Below are 16761 nucleotides of genomic sequence, written 5' to 3' on the forward strand. Positions count from 1 at the left end.
GCCGCAAATAGCCATGTTAGAGTAGCATTTGGTAGAGGGGCAAGGGAAGGAGGAAAGGGCAACACATTTGTAAAGTAATATACACTTATTACCTTTTTTTCCCTTCAAGTGTTAAAATAGAAGCCTAGTAATTAATCTAATAATTAACCAAAGCACACACTTCACTAGACAAGCCTGAGTGGAACCTGATGATATCGAGCAATGGGAGGAAAAAAAAAAACTTCCTGCTTTGGGAAAGTTAGAAGCATTTCTCACTCCAAATTAACAAACAAAACAAAAGAAAATACTCCAAATGCACTTTAGTTTCAGGATTCATGAGTAGTTCAGGAAAGAGCCGTTGGGTTATCTCAGCTGTGCTGAACATTTTCTTCGGTTACTCCCATCAGCGGCTGAGCTCATCAGTTTTGGAAGGCATCCTAGAATGTCTCATTAGGCTGTTTGAAATTATTGATGTCAGAATATAGCACTCTTACCCCTTACTTGTTCATTGCTAATTAATGGATTAAAAATCCACTAGAACAGTGTTAGAATCTATAGCCCAGGAAGAAGGTGGTCCTGTACTATTTCCTACTTGCATCTGAAAGCTTCCAATGCCAATGCCTGGCCATCAGTGTGCTTTATGAGGGAGACAACAAAACCCACTGATAATACTTCTGGAGTGGTTTCTAAGTCTAGATATATCCATTAATGGACTCTTGTTTTTAGTGAAATGGAAGTTTGTTATTTAGAAATTTTGTTTTGAATTATTAATTTATGTAGAAATAAGAAATGCTTGGGTTTTTAAGGCAGATCAGCTTGGGTCCACAAAGTCATTATGCCTATTTTAAGATGAGGACAGGCCATCTGTTTATCTGGAAGATAATTGACTAGCTCTTGAGCACCTCGTAAAGTAACAAATGATGGACCATTTTAAGTGGGTGGGTTTAGTTAAGTCTAGAGCCTATTCTATATTTTAACTCTCTGTTTATGGATTTTGCCCATAATGTGAAATGAACGTAAACCCTAGTTCTGGTGGCATCTAGCTGTTCATAGCTCTTGCTTAGTACCTTTAATTCTAACAGTAATAGCTTCCACTTATTCAGTGCTTACTATGACCCAGGAATCACATTAAATGCTTTCAATATGCTGTTTTATCTTCATAATCATCTTATGTACTAAATATCTTTATCGCCATTTTACAGATCAGGAAACTACCATCTAATGGAGTTAGGTAATCTATCCAGAGTCTCACAGCCATTAAGGAACAGAGACATGGCTTTACCATGTTTGCAGACTCTTAAATCCAGGTGTCGGGGTTGAAGATAAAGGGAAAAGGCTATATAAAATTATTGTGTTCTAAACTCTCGAGTGGTAAAACAGATGATCCTCATAGGACTAATTCTTCTGCTATATTTCCAAAGCTGGCAGAATCTATCTTGTTCAGAAGGAGGAGCACGCACACACACACACACAGACACACACACACACACAGAGGTACTTTTATGCATATGCGCATGCACACAACAGCCCTTGACCATTCACACCAGGGCAATCAGGAGACACCCCTGTTCCAGTATCCATCAAGCTCAGAGCCAAATTAAAAGGTAAGCCAGCTGGATAAGTACTCTGGGCACTAATCTATAAGGAAAATAATATTCCCAATGGAAATCAGAAATATGGTATTATTTAACTCAAATCTCCACATATGACTATTGTTATAACCATAAAAATATAAATTGGCCCCACTCCAGCCAAGCAGACAGTGGAAATGAAAAATTATCTTGGTGCCAGCTCTGGTTGCCCACTAAATAATGGTTGCATTAATATTGAAAGGATATCATCTGAAGTACACCAAATTCTTAGCCTGGAGCTCCAACCTGTTTGTTCTGCGGGTGGTAAACTCCACTTCTGTCACCAAAGTGCTGGAGTCTCAAGCATTATGCTAGTCTTCCATCTCAACTACACTGTCCTCTTGCTCTCTCTTGTACATGAAGTCCAGTGCTTGTCTCTGTACTTGGACTTTCCCTGTGATCTAGTATGGAATCTGGAGAGCAGATCTTGATTGCCCTGCTGGCCTTCAAGCATCTCCCAAGTTTGACTTTACATAATAGATTTTCAGTTTGTCCTAGGGTAAACTACTTTTCTTATTATGGTGGCCAGCAGGCATGTGCTGAGTCCATCCAGCCTGGGCCTGGCCTGGCCTAGTGTTTGGCCTGAGCTTCTCACAGCATGCTGGCTTGATCCCAAGAGGGAGGTGTCTAGAGAGCAGGTGTTCAAAGAGAATTAGGCAGAAGCTGCAAAGCTTCTTCTAACAAGGCCTTGGAAGTCACATAACATCACTTCTGCTGCATTTCCAAGTGAGGCCAGCCCAGATTCAAGATGGTAGAAGGGGAGAATTAGACCCTACAAATTTTTGGCAGGAATGTCAAATAATTTGTGACCATTTTTTAAACCTCCCCAACAAGGTTAGCACTGGACTCATGAATGAAGGAATGAATGATGCCTACCTAAACATACCTGAAAGACATGCTCTCTAAAATCCCCAGTTCTAAAAAATTTGCATTTATTCTGAAATATTCTTAGGTCCAAAATTAAGAGTGATTTTATCATGAGGAAGGGTCTTCTTACACTAACTTCTTGGCATAAAGTAAAAGTAAGGAAAGAAGAATGGAATGAGAGGTGGTACTGTCATCTACCCACCTAGCAGATATCTACCTGTTCAAATATCTCCCCCTTTATCTATTTCTATGCCTGAAATTCCTCCAATAAAGGCTTTTCCTCCTATTGGGCCTTGAAGAATTTCTGTCTATAGAAATCACCCATCATGTTACAGACATCATTTAGAGAAGAATAACATCTTAGTTTTTTTTTGTACATCTCACCCCTTGGAGGTTAGAGTAGGAGTGAAGAAGTAGAAATGTTGGGTCGAGGAAAATAGTGAAGGTATTAGAGCTTGCTTGTCCAACTGTGATGACTGAGAACAAGGACCACCATGCTCTAGAAGTGGAATATAGGATAGGCTAGTAGAAGAAAATGAATGGTTAGGTAAAAAGATTCTAAAGGTTACCTTAACATTTCAAAATGCCCAAAATTGGCTCAGTATGGTGAGTTGACAGGTTGTCAATCAAGTTTATCCTGACCCACCAGAGAATTCCTAACAAAGGAATGGAGGAAGGAAATATGGAACACCTCTTATGTAGCAAGCATACATTCACATATTAATCATTACAATGCCTTTACAAGAATAGTATTACTGTAGCCATCTTACAAATGAAGAGGATCCCTGAATAGCGATGTAGGAGGCCGTTCAAGCAGAACACTGATATTAGACTGTGATGAGAGTGAGAAATAAATCCACTGAGTATTCAAGGTTTATTTGTAACAAAACCATTGCTGCCTCCAACTAATAAAGCCTTGGTTAATTCTGTCTCTCCACCAGTCACATAAATAACATATCTCCATTGCTAACAATTCTCCAGGGGTAGGACAGACATGGAGAGGAGGAGGGGTACAGAAGAATATCTTAGGAAAGATATATGTATAGTTTTAAAGTCCCCCACAGTCCAATCCACTACTCCACCCTTATCCCAAGGTAACATGTCCCCTATCCACTCCAGGGGTTACAAACCATTTCATTTAAGGTTTTAGAGTAGGAGCACCACATGATCAGAGGTGTGCAGTTAGAAGGAGTCTGGCAATGGTACGTTGGATGTATTACATGACACAGGAGCAGAATGGTGGAGTGGGGTGACAAGGATTATCTGGGAATGATTCCAGTGAAAGAGTTGCAGGCAACTATGAAATACCAGAAGTGGGAAGGCTATAAAGAGGATGAGTGTGGTAAAGATCAGGCAGACACAGGTAGACTTACTGGACAGAGAGGCCTAAGGAGAGAGAGGAGCTTTTGAACTTTGGGGACTGGGGAAATGGCAGTGTAATAAACAGATTGCAAGAAGAGTCAGTCTTACTCAATATATTGGTTATATCATATACATGAATAATTTTGGACAAAGATTTTACAAATCATTTGGCTGAAAAGAAGGCAGCGGTCACGCTCTACAACAGCTGAAGGAATCTGTTTAATCCTTTCCACTAAAGAGCTGAGAAAACCTCTCTTCCTTCTAGAGGGTCCCAGTGGACAGGACCCAAGACAAAGCTACAAGATCCTCATCCGATTCGATCTCGAGAGACAGTCCTATATCCCTTGACTTCACAAAGTGTGGATTTCAAGCGTGTCTGAAGCAGCAGCCCCCTGCTTACGCAGCCCCCAGAGCAGTGGACAAGACTTTCTCTGACATTCTAGATGCCCCGGGCTCCAGCTCTCCGCTCTTGCTCTCTTAGGTGTGAGTTGGACACCATTTCTCTGTGTCTCTGCAGGGAACACTTTCCAAAGCTCCCAAGCAGCCCCCCAGAAGTCTCCCCAGCAAAGCTAACAGTGAAAACGTTTGTGGTCTTTTCACCCTTAAAGCACAGCGAGAGTTCTCTCCAAAGAAACCTCTTCACAAATTCCCTCCCCCTCCACACCTTGACATCTTTTGATGTCCTTGTTCTAGTTCAAAGTCCCAGAGTCATAGAAACAGAATTTGAACACTTCCCCTATAGTTTCTGCCTGTGGGGTTCCACCTCCTGCTCACTTTTGTGTCTGATATCTGTGATATTAATACCTCAGCTGAAACTGAGGTGGGAAAAGTTCCATCCTAACCAACTGCTATGTAGGTTACACTAGTATTAAAGCTAGACAAGAAGCGATTTTTAAAAATTCCAATTCCTTCATTCAAAAAGTAAAAAAGCCAACATTTTACCAGTTCCAGTGTTATTTAAGACTCTTGCTCCTTCAACCTAGTCCTATCAATATGCTGACAGTCAGTATAATTTTCCTCTGATCCTCAGCAATCTTTTAGCCAGAGATCATTTTTTATCATGTAACTGATACAGTCATTTCCAAGCCATTCCCGAAATTTGTAGGGCCAAGTACTTACATATTTGCATTTCTTACTCCAACCAAATTATTCAAAGTGGAGGCAAAATCCATAGGGAAACAAGTTCTGAAGAACAAAAGCAATTTCAAGTAGCCTGTCTGAATCAGCTCCAGTCTCGACACTACTTTGTGTAGACTCATTTGCTAGTAGAATGTTTAATATAAATTGTGCTGTGTTCCTAAAAGTCACGCTTAAACAGACATTTTAATTATAGAGGGAAGAATGTTTATCTCTGGGTATTTCTTTCGCAGTGGTTTTTACACATTCCACTTTTTAAAAGAGAACATATATTATTTACATCTGTATAGGTTTACATACAACACATAGGTACATTTAAAGTCTGAGAGAGTGGGATAGAAAATTGAAATGGTCTTTTCGGTGCTGTTCAATAGAAATATGATGCTAAACACACAATGTAATTTGAAGTTTTCTAGTAGAAACAAAAGATAAACGTAATTTCAATAATATATTTTATTTAATCCAGTATATCCAAAATATTATCATTTTAATATGCAATCAATGTAAAAAATTATTAATGAAATATTTTATATATTTTTTATATTAAGTCTTTGAAATCTGGTGTGTTTATTACACTTAATGGCACTTCTCAATTCAGACTAGACTCATTTCAAATGCTTAAGAGCCTGTGTTTATAGTAGCTACTGACTGGGACAGCACAGCTCTATAATCTCCATGATGATCTCCTTATAATAGATGAGTATTAAAAATTGCATTAGGCTTTGTTGATTGAGCAGGGATTTGTTTTTATGTGCTTGATCAAAAGTCTGGGAAAATGCAAAATTTTGCAAAAAAAAGAAAACTCCGTTATTTAGTTAAAGTATTCTTGTATTTGTCACCCTACAAAAGTTATATTCGTGAACTGAACTTTCTATGCCCTTGAATGATTTGTTAAATCTCAAAGCAGTGTCTAGATAAACAATAAATTGCATCTCAAAAGCATGAGTAAACCCTAAAAGAGAATAGAATAGTTCACATCATCATTTGAAGTATGGCGACCACTGCTCCAATATTTATTGGTACTTATCTCTTGAAGTAACACCTTCAAATCAATAGTTCTTTTCTATTTTTAATGTACTACCATTAATCCATTCTTACGTCCATTTTTATTGCTCAACAAAGATTTGTGCAGAGGCCTGAGTGATTTTCTAGTTTTTTTCCCACTCTGTTGAAGCAGATTGTATTTCATCTGGAGTGTGTTAAGTCTCATTGGGATTTAAAGATTGGCAGTACACCTCCATTTTAGACAAAAGAGAAATAATTCTCAGATTTGCTGCGTGAAAACTAAAACTTAGATCTTATGTGTCCTTTAAAAATTATGGTAGTAAAATAATATAACATTAAGTTTACTATCTTAGCCACTTTTAAGTGTACAGTTCAGTAGCGTTAAGTATAGCCACATTGTTGTGCAACCTTATGCATCTTTGTGTACTTTTTCAGTGTATCTTATTTAGAGAAACAAGTAGCCTCTCGCCCTGTGTAGACAGGTCGATTTGTCATTTCAGGCCTCAGAGATGGTTGGATGGGGAATTTAGAATTAGGTCGTGGGACTGTAGGGAACCAGGTAGGTATTAACTCCATCTAACCCGCTGTGCAATGAAGGCAAACAAGCCATCTTCTCTCATCATTATGATGTTCCAAGATGAGTGTTAACTTTTCCATATAATGCCTGAGTTTCAGAACACTCTGTGCAATGGTCAGGACTATCATCTATGTCCCTAATGTTTCTCCTGTGACACTCTCAGTCAGCTTACACCCTTTGCTTTTGGACATCAATAGATGTGTTAAGACTCATCTGATGTTGACTAAGCCAGAACAAACACACCTAGTTTCAAAATCTCAGATCTTTCAGTTAAATCACAAGTTAATAACATCAGTTCAGAGCAACCCATTAAACAGCACTGATATTCAGAAATTTACATTTAATAAGCTCCTACACTAAACAGTATTGGATTGTGACTCTCCTAAAAAGTGATTTTCACTGCTAGAAAACTTACTGGCCGATAGAGTAATAGTCGTTCCTATTATTATTATTTTTTTTTATTCATGTTAACAGGATGACTTGCATTGAATGTGATTTTTTTAATTAACTTATTTATTTTAGTTAGTTTCAAGTATATAGTACATTGGTTAGACATCTATATAGTTCATAAAATTATCCCCCCAATTGCTTTCTCCCTCCTCTGACCCTCCACCTATTTTTGACATGCCAGTGATCAAATGATAGATATGAAACTGTATGAATTTTAGATTGCAGTTAGTGACTTCAATTTAGCAATCTCACTAAATCATTTCTTAGTTTTCTAGAGATATTTTGCTATCAACTTTTTATTTCGAACAATTTAAAATCTAACAGAAAAGTTGCTAAAATAGTATAATGAATCTCTGATGGCCTGTACCTAGATTCACCAATTGTTAATGTTTGGCCACATCTGCTTTCTTTCTCTCACTAGAGACATTTTCTTTAATGAGGTGAATTTTACATAACATAAAATTAACCATTTTACAGTGAACAATTCAGTGGCATTTAATATATTCAACAACGTTGTATAAATACGACCTCTATCTAATTCCAAAAATTGTCATTACCTCAAAATAAAACCCCTTATCCAGTAAGCAGTTACCCCTCATTCACTTTCCCCCCAGCCCCTGACAGCCACCAATCTGCTTTCTGTCTGGTTTGCCTTTTTTGGATATTTCATATAAGTGGAATCATACAATACATGACCTTTTTGTATCTGGCTTCTTAGCATAATATGCTTGAGGTTCATCCACAATGTAGCATGTATCTGTACTTTCGCCACAGATGCTTTTCACTGAGATTGTAAATTGAGTATGGGAGAGCATACTCATTCCATCACCTGTGTTCCCCTGTTCCCACTGCACCCCACAAATAGTTTGGATAGGATCTCATAGTTTCTTAAGTCCCGTAGTTCCTTTTAAATCAAGCAGCTCTTTGGAGAAAAGGGTGAGTATTTATTCAAGTACATGTGGGTTCATATCCCATAAGTTTATTGAGTAGTTTAAAATGGGCATAAAGAAGAAAATACCCAAAGATAACCATACTAAATAGCTATATCACTCTGAATATATCATATCACTTAACCTCTCTTGCCCTCAGTTTCTTCATCTACAGAACGACCAGACTGAATCCATGCCCTAAGAACCACTGTAATGAAAATTGCATGATTCTATTCCCCAGACAATCCAGCTTACAATTTTCCTAAATCTATTATTCCAGAGAGCTACTCTTCCTCTGTGGTGTATTAGAGCAAAATCGATATTGATGAACCATTGTTTGTGTGACCCTGGAGGTTACAAACTATAGCTTGAATGAGTTTACAATTCAGTTGGAACTAAGAGATAGATGAGCATGTGACAACAGGGATATTCATAACCAGAGGACAAATCTTGTTAAGAGAGATTAAATATTTAATGTTGAAGCACACACACACTCAGTAGAGTAACTGGTAAAAACTCCAAGAAATATCAGTCTGCCCTCACTTTTCACGTGTCACTGCCTTCTTTGATTTGACCAGTCGTCTGTGGGTCAAAAGGCTACAGAATGCTCTGGAAAGCAAGCGGCACTTTAAGATTAAAGTTTACCTAACTGGTACACTAGACAGAACATTCTCTCTTGAATTTATTTTTAATGCTGCATTTATTTTTGTTTGTTCCAATATTTTATTATAAAACTCTCCAATCACACAGCAAAATTGAAAGAATCCTTGTATACCTTCCTCATAGGGTCTACCATCAACATTTTACTTGTTATATCACAGATTTATCTATTCTTCTGTCTATTAATTGATCCATTTTATTTTCTGAAGGGTTTCAAAGTAGATTACAGACGTCAGCATGCATGTCATTAATTAGAATTCAGTATTTGTTCACTGATTTTTTCTTTTGGTGTAAAATATATGTACTATGAAATATGCAAATCTTAAAGTGTATATTCACTGAGTTTTGACAAATGCATATACTAATCCAAAATTCTATCAAGATAGCTAACATGGCATTTATTTTTTAATTTAATTTTTACATAAATATATTGCTTTTAAAAGTATAATAGTATAACTAGTTAAACTGAAAGACCACAGCCAGTCACCTGCCCCTTCCTTCCAGTTCCATTTTCTGCTTCCCAAAGGCAACTACTTTCAAATCTTTAATATGTTTCTTCTGATAATTCTTCATATATCTCTGTATAGAATGTTATTATTTTGATTACTTAAGTCTTTAATTTTAGAATTATCTTTTGATTCCAATCCCGTCTGATCTCAGAAGGTAAGCAGAGTCGGGACTGGTTAGTACTTGGATGGGAGACCACCTAGGAAGACCAGGTGCTGTAGGCGTAAAAAAATTTTAAAAAATAAGAGATTGTAAACTGACAAGGTCCTTGTAATCTGTGAGGTCAACCAAGGGTTGCCTCCCCTAAAAAAAAAAAAAAAAAAGAATTATCTTTTGACTAGCTATTTTTGAAGATTAGGATTTAGTATCTCAAACAATTCCCTAAACATATACTTTTTCTGCCCCCCCACCCCAATATATTTATAACACAAATTTTGGTTAAATCAACATTCAGTGTTCATATTATTTTTACTATGTAGATATTATTGATAGTAGACGGTAGACACTGATTACATTTTATATCCTAATTTTGGTTTTTCCCAGAGTTACTAATCATCTGTTTTTTATTTGCTTTTTAAATATATCTCTCATCAATTCATCTCTAAACTCTCTAAGAAAGCTTCTAAATTCCTTTAAATGTGGTTTAACACATTGGATAATGTCTCTGTTCCATTTTCCTTGGAGGCACCACTCCAGTCTGTATTATTTGCTCCCTAGGCCTGCAGCAGGGCTGCTCCAGGGCCCTCTTTCACCTCTTCCAGCCCGTGTTGGATTCCTAATTTCTGGACCCCACATATTCCCAATGGTTTCTTCCCTCCTTTTGATGGAACACATTCTGCCATACTTTCCTGAGCTTATAAACTTTGAGAGGCAAACCTTTTGAGATCGTCTATCTAAAAGTATTTTTATTCTACTATCACATCCAGTTGGTCATTTGTATGGCTCTAGCGTTCTAGATTGAACGTCACTTTCTCTCAGAAATTTGAAGGCGATGTTCCATTGTCTGCCAGCTTTCAGTATCGTTATCTGAGACAGTCCGTATCCTAATACTTTATATACACTTTTGGAATGTTCTCTGTATCCCAGTGTTCTGAAACTTTATGTTTATATGCCTTGGCATGTTCATGCAATCTAGAAACTCACATCTTTTATTTTTTGAGGGATATTCTTATATGATTTCTTTGATAATTTCCTCTGAGAGAGTATTTTCCTGTTTTCTCTTTCTGTAACTCTTATTAGTTGAGTGTTTGACTTCTGATCTGAGCCTCCAATTTTGTATTTTTCTCATATAAAATGTTTTATTAAATATTGAATAGATTAAAATTATCTTTATAAAATGTGTACAAGGAATAACAATGCAAACACACAGTACCACCATCAATTTTAACAAGAACATCACTAATGAATTTGAAGCCTCCACATGACCTTCCCAGTCCAATGGCCTTCCTTCTCACCTCAGAAGTAAATAACCGCTGCTCTGAATTTTGCACTTACAATGCCTTTTTCTTTGTAGTTTTATCACGTACTTCTGTATCTCTGAAGAACCTATTGTTTCATTCTTAATGTTTTTCAATCTTATTTGAATGGAATCATAGCATATGATTTCTGAGACTTGCCTTTTTTCATTTACATTGAATACCTAAGACTCACCCATGCTATTCTATGAAGCAGTGGTTTGTTCATTTTCACTGTATTTATGCATAAATCATAATTTATTTGTGTATTCTTGTCTTGATGGGTGTTTGGGTTTTTTTCCAGTTTTTTTACTATAAAAATATTGCTCCTATAAATATTCATCAACAAATGTCCGAGTTCTAACATATATACCTAGGAATGGGATTGCTAGACCATAGGGTAAGTACATCTTCAGCTTTACTAGATAATATCAAACTGTTTCTCAGAGCGGTTATACCAACTTACATTTTCACTGCTAATGTAGAAGAGTTTCAATTGCTTCACATCCTTGCCAATAGTTAATTTTTTCTCCATTTTAATTATTGTTAATTGGGGAAGTCTGAGTGATATTATATTGTGGTTTTAATTTGCATTGCTCTGATTATTAATAAGATCAAGCAATCTTTTCATGTTTATTAATAATTTGTATTTCTTCTTCTATGACATGCTTGTTCAAGCCTTTTTTTCACTTTTTAAAATTATTTTTTGTCTTTTATCTATATCCAGGAGTTCTTCGTATATTCTGAATATTAGTCTTTTTTTCTGTTACTCGTGTTGCAAATACCTTCTCTCAGTTTGTGGCTTTTCTTGTCACGTTTTTGACAGTATCTTTTATTGAACAGATGATCTTAATATTAATGTAGTTTTGTTCTTATTTAAGAAAGTCATCTCTATCCTGAAGTCATACAGATATTTAGATATCTTACATATTATCTCCTAGAAGTTTTGGGGGTATTGCCTTTTGCATTTAACTCTTTAATCCATCCAGAATTTATTTTAACGTTTTCCCATGTGGAAAACCATTTGAACCTGGTGTGTTTTCTTTGTGGAAAAGCTTGACTGATGTTTCAACTCATTTAATGATTATAAGGCTACTCAGGTTTTCTATTTCTTCTTGAATAAAATTTGGTAAATCACATATTTCTAGAATTTTGTTCTTTTCATCTACATTTAAAAATTTATCTTAAAGTAATTCATAATATCCTTTTGCTATTCTTTAAAACCTCACAACATCCATGGTCATGTTCCCTAATATGGTTCATTCTTGCCATTTTTTACTTCCTTTATGATTAATCTTGTTATATGTTTTTCTAATTTTTTCAAAGAATGAAATTTTAACTTTGTTAAAACTCTCTATTTTATATTTTTCATTTAATTATTTTTGCTGTTGCATTTATTATTTTTTATTTTTACCTTCTTTGGGTATATTCTGTTCCTTTCTCACTACCTGAGTTGAATATTCAACTTTTTCTTTTACTAATGAGTTCTGCTAAATAATGAAGGAACTAATAATTCTAATCACACACAAACTCTTCTAGATTATAGAAGGAGAGGGAATATTTACCAACCTATTTTTTGAAGCTAGCATAACCTTGATACTAAAACTTGACCAGGAGACCATGACAAGGAAAATTATAGGCCTAGTCCTCTTACAAATATCTAAGTACAAAAATTCTTTTAAAAATCGAGCAATATACAAAAATGACAAAAATGATCAAGATGAGTTTCCCTCAATAATACAAGGTTTAATTGATTAGAAAACAATCAAATACAAGTCGCCATAATACCAAAATAAATAAGACAAAAAGGCATATGGTAATCTCTAGAGATGCAGAAAAGCATTTCTTAAGGACATTAATCATAAAAATTCTTAGCAAATTAAAGATAGCAAGAAATTTCCTTTACATGAAATAGAGTATGTACAAAGTGTACACAGCAAATATCATAATTAATAGTGAAACATTGAAAAATATTACTCTTTAAGACCAGGAACAACCAAAAATGGCTGCTATCACTACTCCTTTTCAATACAATACTACATAACCTAACCAGTGCAGTAAGGAAAGAGAAACAAAAGGTATAAGGATCAGAAAGAAAGAAACCAAAATCTGTTGTTCACAGATAATGTTATGGTCTACACAGAAAACTAAAAAAATCTAGAATTAATAAGAGAATTTAGCAGCCACATAAAAAAATCAACCTACAAAAAGCAATTGCATATATATACAACAGCAATCATCAGAAAATATAAAAGAAAACAATTATAGTTCCAAAAACTATAATACACCATAAAATAAACATGACAAAACACATCTCAGACCTTTATGAGAAAGTAAAAAATTCTGCATTGCAAATAAGCAACGGAAATCTAAATAATTGAGGAGAAATACCATGTGTATGAAGAAGCAAATACAATATTGTAAAGATGTTGATATAAAAGTTGATGCAATTCCAATGAAAATCTCAAAAGGTGTTTTTTGTGGAACTTTATAGGCTGACTAAAATATTTGTTGATGATCAGAGAAGAAACAATAGCCAAGACATTCCCCATAAAAGAGAACTAAAAGGAGGAACTCTTACCATTACATATAGTAATTAGAATGGTATAGTATACACTAACAGAAAAGAATAGACAGCCCAGAAAACATTTCTCTATAGAAGACAAACCACACCCTGCTTAGAGGTGGTTAACTAGACTTATTATGGTGGTCATTTCACAATATACATAAATATTGAATCATTATGTTATACACCTGAAAGTAATAGAGTGTTATACGTCAATTATACCTAAAAAACAAAAACAAAAACAAAAACCTCGAACAAAAAAGCAAGGGCTCTAGAGCTAGGTTGCCTGTGTTCAAATTCCTCGTCTACAGCTTCCTGGCCGTGTGACCTCAAAGAAGTTACTTAATCTTTCTGTGCTTCACTTTCCTCACCTATATAATGGGATGATAGTACCTACCCTGGAGGGTCGTTGTGAGATTTATTTGAGTTAATAAATGTAAAGTACTCAGAACAGTGTATGATACACAGTGAGCTCTCAATAAGTGTGTTAGCTTCCCTTTCCCCACTAACTACCCCTGACGCTGCTGCAGAATTATCTTCCTAAATCATCTTAATAACTGCTACCACGTATCGAGTGTCTAGTATGTTCCAGACACTGTACTAGGCACTTTCTATAAAACATGCATTTAATTCTTGCATGTTAGCCCTAGTTTACATATAACACTAAAACCCAGAGGGCACTGGGATTGGGACATGCACACCAAAAATTAAGAATTTTAGTAGTTAAAAAGAAAAAAATGGTATGAGGGTATATGGAGTGGTTCTTTGGTTTGGTCGGTGTAGTCCTTATTGGGGTCTGTTAATAAACTATTGCTAAAAAGACATGCTATATAATAAGCAACCCCCGAGTCCCATGTTTACTATCAAAACATCTATTTTTTTCCTGGCTGGGAAGTCTGCAGATTGGCTATGGTTCTTCTGGGCTTGGCTCTGGATTGTAGACTGAGTCACAGCTACTCCCGTATCTCCTCATGGGAGCAGCGTCTACCCAGGGTACATTCTTCTCATGAAGGATAACAGAAGTACAAGGGAAGAAGCCAAACATCTAGCACACAGAAAGCCTTATGTCACATGTGCTAACGTTTCATTAGCCAAAGCGAGTCACATGGCCAAGCCCAAAGTTAAAAGGGGCAGGGAAGTATACTTTTTCTACTCTACTGGGAGGTTACTGGCAGAAAAGGCAGTGAAAGATGGAGAACAATCCCCAGGCACACTGAGTTGGAGGCTCGAGATGATATCCTACTTCCTAGATCCTACTTTCCATATTTTTTATTAAAAAAACAGGTAGTGTGGACCATATTATAGAACCATTTTTTTAATAAAGGGGTTAAAATGAAAGATTTGGGCACCCAAAGGCACTAGCTTCAAGTTTCCAGAAATTATGGGCTGTGAGTTTCCTCATTCCCTGAGAAGTCAGATAAATGAGGCATTGCTATGCTGTAAATATGCCTTCACATGAAGTGACTTACATCAGCAGTCAGGCAGCTTGTCCACCAGTCGTTTATAAGAGTCTTTGTGACTCAGAAGTTGTGTATTTATTTTCTGCATCTGAATCTCTGCAAAACTGTTTTGGAAAAGCTTTGGCCTTAGCTCAGCTTTTCAATGACTTGCTGGGGGCAGAGGTGAATGTAATCATCTTCTTAGAACACAAGTGGATTTCCTAGAAAAAGAGTAGCAGGGAACACCATGAACAGAATTGCCTCATGCTCTTGGGACAGTCTAGTCACCATGCAGGTAACTTGAGAAAAGAAACCAAAATCTACATCCGGAAAGTGAAGAGGGTGAGAAGGGCTGAATTAGCAGAGTCTCCAGTGATTTTGCTGGTTGGGGCCACTTCATAGTTTACCACAAACCATACAGAAAAAGAAAATGGGGCTTACATAGTTCTGTTTGCAATATTATGGGACATAGAAAGTCTAAATGCGTTTGTTAGCATTCTTATTGGTGGGTTTTTTCTGTTTTTTTTTCCGGGTTTTTTTTTTTTTTTTACATTTGGTGACCTTCGGTGAGGTGTTTGAAAAGCCATTCTACATGTAAGAGGACTCCTTTCAGGGGGGCCTCATCCTTGGATGTACTTTGGAATCTCCCAGGGAGCTTTAAAAAGATCAGATGCCTGGGCTCCAAGCCCAAAGAATCTGATGTTATTTATCTGGGGTGCAGCTTGGGCATCGAGATTTTTTAAATCCCCCCAGATGATTTTAGTGTGCAGCTGGTGTTCAGAAGCAGTACATTCAAGCCAAACTGCTGACGGTTTTTTAAAAACTTTTCACAATAGATACATCTTAATGTCCACTTGGCAGAAAGTACATAGCTGAATTTTAAGATCTGAAAATACTTGAATTAGGACAAAAGTAAAATAAAAGAAAAAGAAAAACTCTTTTTTTTTTTTGCTCATAGGTTCACAGCTATTCCAAGCCCACTAGACAAACAAACAGCTGGGCCATTGGCTACCAGCACGAACCCTAAAGTCAACATATCAGGATGTATACCAAGAGCCAAGCATGTGTAAACTCACTTCTTGTGCTTTTCTTTCATTCACTGAGCTGAAATTAAACTAGATTTCAAAAAGATTCCATGTAATTTTCTCTAGGGTATATTAAGAATTTACTGAGTGCTAGGTACTATTATAAATCCCTTACATTGCAAACTCAATCCCCCACACAACCCTATTTCACAGCTAAGGGTGTGGAGACAGAGAGATCCTAAAAGAGAATGATAAGGGAGATAACTCAGTGCATTCACATTGGGGGTTCCAGCAGGCACTGGGTGGACATGGCAGCGGATACGGAGATGAGGTAGACATATGCCTCCAGGAGTTTACAGGGCAAGGCAAAGGCACAAAGAATACCACCAGGAAGTAGAGGGAGAAAAGTGCCATAAGAGAAGCACAAGTGAATGTGAACATGAGAGCAAAAGAGGAGAGGTTTCTATTAGTAAAAGCTCCATGAAGGAGGCAGCATTAGAGAATAATTCCTTCTGACTGCAGCCCAAGTCAGAGGTAGGAAAGCAGCCAGAGGAGAGGTGGAAAGACAGGCTGGGACCTTGTTTTAAGGGGCATAGTTAAGTTTCCAGGTGGAGTCCTCACCCTTCACTTCAATATACCCAGCCTGCTCTCACAGAGAGCAAACTGAGCACTCTGGAGGGTGAATTTCCAGGTGGGAAAGTCAGCTGTGCCTCTCTCCAATCCCTGAATCTTACCTCTCCCTGGTACTTTTGTCACATTCATACCTGTTGCTATCCTTTGCTCAACCCCATCTATGCCCCAACACTTCTCTCCCTTTAAAATTCTGGCCAAGCATAGAGAAAAGTCTCTTTCTTGGCTTATTTTGGCAAGTTGGGGCATGCTGTCACTTTCAAGAACTTTGATAAATATTAAGGAAGAATAAAAGGAAAATAAGTATATTTAAATAACATTTTAGTATGGCAGTAGTCAAATTTCCAAGTACCAAGTTTCTGAACCCATATCCCAATAGAAGGAACCATATGTGCCATAAAAGCCTCCTTATCCTCAAATGATAACCCATTGTAGACCCAAAGGGCTAGTTCAATCTTATATATATCTAGCTTCTTTCCCTTAAGGCTTCCTCTGAATTGTAAAAAGCAACTAAGTTCTTCCACTCCTTCCCTCCCTCCCTCC

At 36.7% G+C, this 16761-nt stretch overlaps 1 long non-coding RNA gene across 1 annotated transcript in view; it reads left to right on the top strand.

The window, feature by feature from the left end:
* The window catches only part of LOC111741665, a 180101-nt gene that overhangs the window by 161086 nt on the left and 2254 nt on the right, over positions 1–16761 (top strand). The gene's annotated exons all lie outside the window — the stretch shown is intronic.

Source organism: Pteropus vampyrus, unplaced genomic scaffold (assembly GCF_000151845.1).
Source record: "Pteropus vampyrus isolate Shadow unplaced genomic scaffold, Pvam_2.0 Scaffold81, whole genome shotgun sequence".
NCBI lineage: Eukaryota > Metazoa > Chordata > Mammalia > Chiroptera > Pteropodidae > Pteropus > Pteropus vampyrus.